Here is a 10,581-nt window from a genome sequence, read left to right as displayed (position 1 = left end):
TAATTAATATTGTGAACAAATTAAACTTTTCTATTTGGTATAGAAAATTAAAATATATCTCTTGATTGAAATATATATGTGATATACATAATATAGTTGATATTGCACAAAAGTTGTATATATAATATTAATTATGCTTGTGATCCAATTTTGAATTAGATTAAGTAGCGTAAGAGACCAAAAGGACTTGTCGGCAAACATGATACCCATTTGTTATGGATTCCAATTTCAATTGGTACGTTTGGCATTAGACTTGCACAAAGTCACCGCCTCTGACTTTTCCTCATTGTATTGGAAAAGGGATTACTAAGGTAGTACAAGTACACACACACACACACTATATATATATATATATATATATATATATATATATATATATATATATATATATGAAGAAGGTTTATGGAAAAATCTAAGACTTACAACATATAAAACGTATAATAGGTTTTGCCGCACGCAGAGATATTGAAAGAGTCAAGAAATACTCTTGACAAGAAAATTTAGTTTCTTGGTCTTTCACGTATGGGCTAAAGTTTGTGAGAAGAAGTTTAGCACAATAGTTCGTTCAATTTGTTCGCGGGTTTCATTGATCAAAGAGTTGATAGCAAGAATCGGTCTCGGTGTGGATACGTGTGATGACCCAAAAGGTCATCACTTGCTTTAAAAATAAATTCTGTGTTTCGAGGCCTTAAAACCTCCCTTTTATCTTACCTCGATTTGCGTGCACAGTCCGGACGTGTATCCGGAAGGCCATTATGTAAAAATCTGTGAAAAATGATAAATTTTGCTTTTAAAATGAATTTAGGTTGACTTCAGTCAACATTTTGGGTAAACGCACCCGGACCCGTGATTTGACGGTCCCGGAGGGTCCGTAGGAAAATATGGGACTAGGGCGTATGCCCGAAAGTGAATTCCGAGGTCCCAAGCCCGAAAAATGAATTTTTGAAGAAAATTGTTTTCTGCAAAATATAAGAGTTTTTGAGAAATGAAAGATGATGAAATTAATGGTATCGGACCCGTATTTTGGTTCTGGATCCCGGTACAAGTTTGAAATAATAAATTAGTGGAATCTGTGAAGTTTGGTAAGAATCGGAGCCTGTTTAGTATATGTGAGCATGTGATTTTTGCCCTAAGCAAATTATTCCCAAAATTCAAACCAAATAATTTTTTGTTTGCTTATTATTACTATTTTACAATTTTGGCGAATCTTGGTGTCATTTTGTGCTAATTGTCTGCATTTTGTTGTGCATTTTTTTTCATATAAAATACAAAAAATACGCATTTGCATTTAGATTTTAATTTCATGGTTAGTGTTAATTAGGGATTAATTTGTTTTAGAATAAGATATGAAGAAAATGACAAAAATGGTCCACTTTATGCATTTTTTTTATTTGTTTTAACCGTGAAATTGTCACAAAATAGTTATTAAATAAAATTTTAGGCATTAATTAGTTTTAGCTTAATTGTTAGTTTAATTTTGCATCTTTGAAAAATTAGAAAAATACAAAAGCAAAAGTAAAGAGAATGCAAAAAAAAAAATCAAATAAAGGAATAAATGAAAGAAAGGCCATTAAGGGAATTTGGGTCAATCTTCAATTAAAACCTTAGTCCAGAACGAATTAAAACCAACCAAGCCGACCCAGCCCATACCCATCCCCATTACCTGGTCCATCCCCTTCTTGAAACGACGCCGTTTAGGCGACTTTTAATCATGGCCGTCAAATTCTTGTGATCCAACGGCCATCGTTTGAGATGGGAATTTAGATGTAACTGTCTGAAAAACAGCTTCAACCCTAAAAAAACATCTTCTCCCTCCTCGTACCATCTCTGTGACCCCGCCGGAACTACCGGCCGCCGCGTCCCCACCACTGTTCCACCACATCCCCGCCGCTCGCCGCCGGCCGGAAATCGCGCCGCCGGCGGCGAAGCTCCAAATAACCCCAAATTAACACCATGGGACCGCCTTGACCTCCTCTACCCAACCCCCATAGCCACTTGTCTCGAATCCCGGCCAAACGTCTCAAATATCGAAACTAAGTTTTCCGGCCACGACGAAACCCCACCCAAACTACCCCCAAATTACACCACCTAACCGCATTCACCTCCTCTTTCAAACCCCCCAAGCCCCGTCCCTCGAATCTGTCCGGAATGTCACGAATCTAAAATTTCGATCCCGGCAGAACCCTAATTCAAAATCTTCGTGATTTTGGACCGCACCATCCTTAATCAGGTGTATTCTTGCGAAAACACACGATTAGGGATGTTGCGTGTCAAAAATCTTGAAAGATTCGAACGTCGTTGGTTGGCCAGAATTCCTAAAGCCAGTAAGTTTCTCTTCTCTGAGTTTTTTGGTTCCTGTTAATTGTTAGTCAATTTTTATTTGTTTTCTGTGATTAGTTTGAGTGTTAGTTTGGTTAATTCTTAGTTTGTACTTCATCTTACCTTTGCCAGTTTATATATCCAAATGTTCGTTTAGGCCAACCAATTGATAGTTCTGATCTTCTTGTTAGTTTTGATTCAAGTTGATAGGCTTGCTTTTCTGATAATAAAGTTGATTCTGACTCAGTAGGTTAATAGGTTGATTTGTTGCTTTGGATCCGTATTTGTTCAATAGTTGTTGATGCATGTCTAAATTGGAGTTTTGGTCTGACTAAATGAACCTGGTTGTTAGTCTAATTGGTTTAATTTCAGTTTGAGCTTCAAGTTTTATTAATTAATCTTAATTAGTTTAGGCTAGATTAGTGGTTTGGTTATAGCTGGCGGGTTTAGCAATGGCCAGTAATTTCAGGAGGTTTTAAGGGTAGTTTGGGCATGGAAAAAGGGTAGTTTTATTAGATTTGGTAATTTTTGAAGAGGGATAAGGATAGGATAGGGATTGTGATAAGTATAGAACCTTCTAGGATGGGCTATAGTGTAGACTTTAGTAAACTTAGGGTAGTTACTTGTGACACAAGTAAGAAAATAAGAGGAAAAAGTCATAAAAATCAGGGACCTAAGGGGTAAATTAAAATCTGAAAGGTTGCCCTATTAGCTTGCCTATAAAGGCACTCTTTCTTGCCTTAGAAGGGAGATTTTTTTTTTTGGGGGAGAGATTTCAGAGCCTAAAATTTGAAACCTAAAGAGAGAAAAGAGAGCTTAATAAAAAAAATCAGAGAAACTCAAACGAAAATAGGATTGCTGGTTTACTGTTCCATTGGGAATTCTGCTTGAGCCTTGAGGTTTTGATCTTTTAAAATTGTGCTGCTTCATTTGGAGTCGAAATGGTTTGAAGTTGGGTTCAAATCAAGTCTGGTTTGGGGTCTGTCGACTCATTGAGTTTCAAACTAAAATCTGGACTGTTGCATCTCATCTGCCGGTTTCAAAAATAGTCTGCTGATTCTGCTGTACTGTTACTGCTGCTGAAACTTGCTGCTGGGTTTCTGATTATCCTGCTTCTTTCTTTTCAATTTTCCAGGTACATATTCTTGACCTAAGCATGTAAAACAGATCATGAGGTGATTTATTGAAGAGGATTGAAGATTATACTTTCATGTTTAGCTCGTTTCTTAGCTTGTATTATCAATTATTTTTCCCAGTATGATTAATGTGATTTTTGTTTTAAAACTTTGGGTTCAGATTGGGATTGTAATAAGGCTATTGTTAGGGTTAATGATTGCCACGTGTTAGAGCTATTAGGTTAATGGATTGATCTATTGATAGATGTATCAGTAGTTTTAGACCCGTGATGGGCTGTTGAATTACAAAGATCATGTTGTTAAGTCATTGTAGTTAACATGGAACGTGTAATTAGGATAGGATTATGAAGAATTAACATGTTTGAATGCAGCAGATTTGGTTGCTGATCTAGACTCAACTTCGAGTCTAATCCTCTGATTTTGAGCTTGGACATACTTGGGCTTTCAAGCCTAGACTGGGCTTGGGTTTATGTATCACATACTCAGATCCACTTATGCACAAACTTGGGACTGGGTTTATTGATTTAGGGGCATTTTAACTTAGTGATGTCCATGTTTATGTAAGTTTTCAAATGTTCAAAGGGCTGTATATGTAATTGTAGTTTTAAAATCAGATTTGAAGGCCTGCGAGTTTGATACGGAGCTCTTGTATGCATGAGGTCAATCGATTATGGATACGAGCTTAATGTGTTGCATGTCACGTGTTGCATTAACTGATGATTGCACAAACCCGTTCTATTGATGATAGTAACAGTGCCTAGAACATTGGTTGATTTGCATATACATTTGTCTTTTCTGTGGTTCGATTCCTAGTCTCATGCCCACAACATATGCTCACTAATGTTTGGGCTCTTTTTGGGCCTGAACATCGAGACCCTTTCATCTGAAGGGCAGTCCATTGCATTCGGACAGCCTCATGATTTTTTGTCTCTGAATAGAGGTTTTGAAGAGTGTTTGGACCTGCCATCAGGCCTGAAATCTTTTGGGTTAATAATGGGTTCAACTCTTGGTGAAGTAGTCACAATTCCCTTAGGTCCTAGTTCATGGCCCTTTATAATTTAGTTCGAATACCCTTTTAGAATAANTTTAGGATATCCTTTTAAAATACTCGAGGTGCGCTGCGCCAAATAGAATCACAAATTGCGTGGCCCCCTTAATCGTATTTAAAATATTTAGACCTCGGGAAAAGCCATTTAGCGAATTTCATGGCCTCTCACAAAGTTAATAATACGCTAGTTGCTTTAGGCGTGTATTTTAATAATATTACTTTCCTAAATTCGGTAGCACATTTATGTGACCCAAATCCAAATCTCAACAAAGTCGAGATGTGTTAATAATCACGGGTGCACTGGTGCGACGTGGTTTGAGGCGCATTTTTACGACGTTGCAATTCTTATTAAAAATAGAAATAAAAGCGGTTTACTAGTAAAAGCGCATAAGCCAGAACATGTTTTTAAAATCAAATAAAAGCAAATACAATAGTTGAGCGACCGTGCTAGAACCACGGAACCCGGGAATGCGTAATACCTTCTCCCGGGTTAACAAAATTCCTTACTCGGAGTTCTGGTTCGCGGACTGTTAACAGAGTCATAATTTCCTCGGATCGGGATTCAACCGGTGACTTGGGGACACCATTAATCTCCCAAGTGGCGACTCTGAATGTTAATAATAAATCCCGTTCCGACTGTCCTTTAATTGGAAAAACTCCTTTACACCCTCACAGGTGTGGCGTAAAAAGGGAGGTGTGACAGTCTCCCCGATTAATCCTATCTCCAGCCCACCACTACCCCCCTCCCCCCTACCCCCTCCCCCCCACCCCACTCAATCAAAAAATATATCCACCCCCAAAACGATTATATCTTGGAATATCCAGCTTTGTATCTTCCAATTCCTTTCACAAATATCGAGTCTTAGCTTTGGCTATTGTCATAAGAGGTCAAAATGGAATTGAAATTTTTGGTTTCACCCCAACGCAAAATCGTTTAGGTCCATGTTTTGATCTGAATTGTAGAAAATGTTGGCACCTTCAATTGAAATCTCAACTGTAAAGAGGGGGAAATGATGGATTACGGGGTTTGGTGAAAGAATCTGAATAATGTATAAACCCAATTCGATGTAAACTGCATTTACATTCAACTTTCTCTTATTATCCATGTTTAGGGTATGATCTCAATTCAAGAAATCTTTGATCAGTTCCAGTTTTACATTTCTTCATTCTTTGAAAGTCCTTAACATTTTGAGATGCGGGACGCAATAATAAGATCTGTCCTCATTGGCAAAAGCATGAGAGGTGAACTTTAACATATAGATGTTAAATGTTAACAGAAACTATCTAATAGGAAAACATGGGAGTACAACAAAATGGGTTAGAACTGCGTACAGTACTCTAGTAAAAGCAGAAAAGATGTGAGGAAGATGAATGTCGCCTTCAAACAAACTGTTGTGTTCATTAAATAATCATTGTTCGCTTGAATGTGTCAAAAAAGCATCTGTTTGTTACATCTGGGGAAGGGTACAATGACAAAACACAGATTTTGTATACTCAAAATTCAGATACAGATCCAATCAAGGGAATTATCCGTTCTTCCTATAGTTCAACATATGTCTGCTCACAGTTGAACAACTGAACTTTTCGACTGGCCCAAAAGGCGGTTGTCAGCTCAAGTTCCAGCAGGGGAGAATGCCTTACTTCTAATGTGCCAAATTTTATGTGAGCTAAAACAACTTCTTCATGCTAAGAAGTTAATAGGATGTTAACAATTAGCAAACTGTAGAAAATTGTTACCTATACATCCTTTTCCCAAGCCCGGACATCATGTAGTCGTGTAGAAAATCACGACTATGATCTGTTTATAACAGCAAAATATTTTATTTAGCTTTAGAACTAGTTAAATTGGCGGTCAATAAACAAAAGAGCTAAAAACAAATTGGTTAGAACAGAAGATAATCGAGTTAAAGGAGAAACAAAATGAAGAAATGAATATGATGAAACAAAATCAGGAGATGATGCAATCAGAATTACTCCAAATGAGACAACTCATGCGCAAATATGCTCCTGATGCATCTATGCCTCAAAGTAGCAATGGCACCTCAGGTGAATAGGTAACTCCATTTCATAAGCTTTAGACATTTTTAATGAAATTCTTATCATATAAAAGTATTGTTATCTAACATGTTAATATTTATTAGATCCCTGATGCCAATAGTGGACATGAACGAGTACCACAAACATCAAGGATGCTTAGTGTTGCTGAAAATGCTCAACCTTCTCATGGTACTACTCATCTTTGTCCTTTTGTCGCTATTATTTGAGTTTTCCTCCTTCAATTTTTATTAATTTGTTGTTTTATTTAGGCTTACCTTGGATGCTTCTTGCTTTTATATTTCTCTTACTGCTAGTGGCATTTCGTCGAGCAGTTGTTTTCTGTTGTTTTGGTGATTCCACCTTCTTTGTAGGTGATTTTCTAGAGGTTACCATGTTCCACCCTTCACCATATTGTGAGCTTTTTCTTACTGATATTGTGATGCCATAAGAACATGTGATATGTCAGAATTCTAAACCATCTGTATATTGAGAACATAGAAGCTCCAAGGTCAGTTGTAGCACTTGGTGTAACACATTGTTTTTGCTCAAAATATGTTATGGTCATGCTTTACAAGACCGTTCAAAGAAGGTGAGATAGAATGTCGAACATGCCTGAATGTATACACCATCTTTGGCTTGTACTTTGATGGAAAACAGTAGACGTAAATACACAGCAGTCAGCAGTGGAGAATATTTCTTCACTGCTGCTAGTAGAAGGAAAATATGGTAGCAAGTATCCTTGGACTTGAATAATTATAGTTAGATATTGGTTTCTATGCCAGAATTGGCAGATCAACAGGTTACACAAGCAGCAAGTATACCTACTGCTGCTAATAGGGGAAGACAGGTTAACAGACTTTAACTAAAGAGATCTCTATAGCTGTGTTCTTTAAGAGTTAAAATAGTTACACTGAGGTTTAAGTACTATAGAGGTCAAAGTTATAGTGTTTATCAACAGCAAGGGACAGATCCCAAGTGCAACCAAGTCCTTCAGTTGGTGAATGTTCACTCTTTTGCCTTCAGTCAATCCCAATGAAGAAAAATGCAGTTGCCATCTTCTGGGAATAGAACCCAGAAGATATTACTCCTGCTTGTCACTATAGTTCCGTGTCACTGCTGATTTTATGTAGGTCAACATTTCTCGATAAGCATCCATCATTTCCTTGTACTTCCCTAGCTTATAGTAAATCTTAACAGTTTGCTTTAAAGCTTTAAATCCCTTGGAAATAATGGTAGTTGGTAACAATAAAAAAGCAAATTGTAGCTCTGAAATTCTTAAAAGCTTTAGGAAACCCATTAGTTGAAAGCATAAGGGATAAGACCTGGATAAGAGTCTTACACAACTTGGATGTGTAAACAATAACCTGCCTTTTAGCATTACAAACTTGAGCTATAACTAGAAATTTTGGATAAGGTATATTAAGCGAATTTATAATTCCAATTCAGAGAAGAGAACATTAAAAATAATCCGCAGTTAAAAAATAAACTAAAAAGACTCCATCTTTGTTAGTGATTTGAAATTTGTTGCCACATATACATACAGGAATAATGCTTATCCAGAAGATATTACTCCTGCTTGAGTCTCAATGATCTGTGAGTAGCAAGTATTTCTAGTGTTACTCATCAACTATAACATTTTATACATACCCAACAAGATATTACTAAAAAGCTGGACTATAGGTAATGTGGAAGAATTTATTCTGAAAAGCGTAAAGCACAAGTTGTAGATTTATCGTTTGACTCTTCTATTGACTGATATAGGTGAAGTTAGCAAGGCTACAGTTTATATAGATTGTAGAAGCTCAAAAGATCGGATAGTTCTCTAGAAGTTGCGGAGGGACTTGGTCCCCTCGCAAAACCCTTATGCATACCTCTTTGATCCTCTGCTTAAGATAGGAATATCCTTCTAATGTCATGAACCGGAAGGCTCCACCAAACCTTACACTTGCAGGGATTACATTTCAAGCTTGACCACCATCTACAAAGGTAATAGAGACAACCTGCATATAATTGCAAATCAACAGGGATCTTTAGACCATTCTGCTTGAAATTTAGAATTCTAAACAAAAAGCAGACCTATATTGTAACTAAATGGAAACAGAGCGATAAATACCCTAGGCTCTAGAGGATCAGTTTCTCGAGAAATGAGTTGTTGGAGTACAAGAACTGCCATAGAAGCAGCCAACATTGGATCCCTAGTTTTATGTGGTATTGCTGCATGGCCGCCTTTCCCTTGCACTACTGCAGTAAACCTGCTCGATTCAGCCATAATAGGACCAGGTTTCGAACCAATAGTGCCTACGTTCATAAATGGCCAGACATGCAAGCCAAATATTGCTTTAAACCCATCTAATGCACCTTCTTCTAACATATAGGAGGCACCAGCATATCCTTCTTCTGCAGGTTGGAAGACAAGCTTAATTGTGCCCTTCAGTTCAGAGTGAAGTATAACTCAAATAAGTTTATTCGAATTTTTTTAAAAAAACATGGGGATTGACTGAAGCCAGTTTCTATTCCTAGAAGATGCTTCAGCCATAGTGAAAAGCCTGTCATTCTTGTATAGCCAGTGAAGAGACTCTAGGTTGACTGATGAACTTTGAAAATTTCTCAATGGTAGCAAAATTTGAGCAGCAAAACCTGCACAGTTTGGACTGTAAAATCAGCATTGTTTCTACATCTGTGAGCTGCTGAAACCTGAAGCTTTGGACTAGCATTAGAGCAAATAAAATCTGTATTATTCCTGTTACTGATATATGCACTGTTTCAGCAATTTCTGCAGTTTTTGGTGACTGTTTTCAGCTTAAATTTTTTGCATTTTGTGGTTATTCTGCTTGATGGTTGTTCTGTTAATACAAATGTTTTTTCTGTTTATGAATCGTGACAGTGATAGAATTTTGAAGATGTTTTTTTCATATTGTATTTTATCTTTTGATACAATTATTTTATAATTTTAGGTCATACAATTTGATGCTCGATAATTCAGCGGGTGGAAGATTTCATAATGATGAAAAGTTGCGAAAATCGTTTGAAGACCATCATTCGTCTGGATTAGTTATATAATAACATTAGCTATTTAGTTCAAACAATATAAGTTTAGTTATTGTGACATCAATATTTTTGATTGGTGCTTCCTTTAATTTGTTAAGATTTAATGAGATATATTATGTTTTTTTAAACTTAATATTAATATATTTTCTTATTTGGGTCATATTTTGGATAAATGTAGTAACTATTATTAATGGTGGCTACAATATTGCTATTAGCGCTTGTGACTTTTAGCGCTAATTTAGTTGGATATACCAGCTATATAAATGGACGATAAATGGGCAAATTAAGATATTTTACAAGGGATATTGCAACTGTTATAATTGCTGTAAAATAATTGCCGTTAAAAATATTGACTTTTAGCGGCAATTTAGTTAAACATATTAGCCACTAAAATGGCAAACTAATATGTTTTCAGAAGTGATACTATGACCATTTTAATTGCCACAAAATAATTACCGCTAAAGATGTGAACATTTAGCGGCAATTATTTTGAATTTAACGGCTATAAAAATGGATGCTAAAGGAGAATAATTAGTCATTATGGATTGGATTTAGTAGCCATAATAATTGCCGTTAATGATGTGAACTTTTAGCGGCAATTATTTTAAATTTAACAGCTATAAAAAATGGTTGCTAAAGCAGTATAATTAGCCGTTATGGATTAGATTTAGCAGCCATTATAATTGTCGCAAACAATTTCCGTTAAAGATAATAATCTTTAGCGGCAATAAACAATACCTTTTACCAGGTTTTGTGACAATAGCCGCTAAAGGCTTTAGCGACCCCAACATCAGCGGCTAAACACCAATGGCCGGTAAAAGATATAGCGGCTATTATTATTGCCGCTAAAGCCAATTTGTATTGCCGCTAAAGGTCTTATTTGTAGTAGTGACCTTATGCGCTTATACAGTCCATGTCTCTTTCGGGGGGGGGGGGTAGGGGTACGGGGGTAACTTAAGTTACGTGCACGACTACGGTCGGTACTAACGTAAC

The 10,581-nt window shown here is 36.6% G+C and overlaps 1 long non-coding RNA gene across 1 annotated transcript; it reads left to right on the top strand.

Annotated features, from left to right (window-relative positions):
- Positions 6,392 to 9,699, top strand: LOC109226386. Its single transcript, XR_002068046.1, has 3 exons — positions 6,392 to 6,557; positions 6,645 to 6,729; positions 9,495 to 9,699. It is a non-coding gene; the product is annotated as an uncharacterized LOC109226386 (long non-coding RNA).

Source organism: Nicotiana attenuata, chromosome 5 (assembly GCF_001879085.1).
Source record: "Nicotiana attenuata strain UT chromosome 5, NIATTr2, whole genome shotgun sequence".
Classification (NCBI taxonomy): Eukaryota; Viridiplantae; Streptophyta; class Magnoliopsida; order Solanales; family Solanaceae; genus Nicotiana; species Nicotiana attenuata.
Note: the sequence above shows the minus strand (reverse complement) of the source record. Positions and strands in the feature narration are given on the sequence as shown.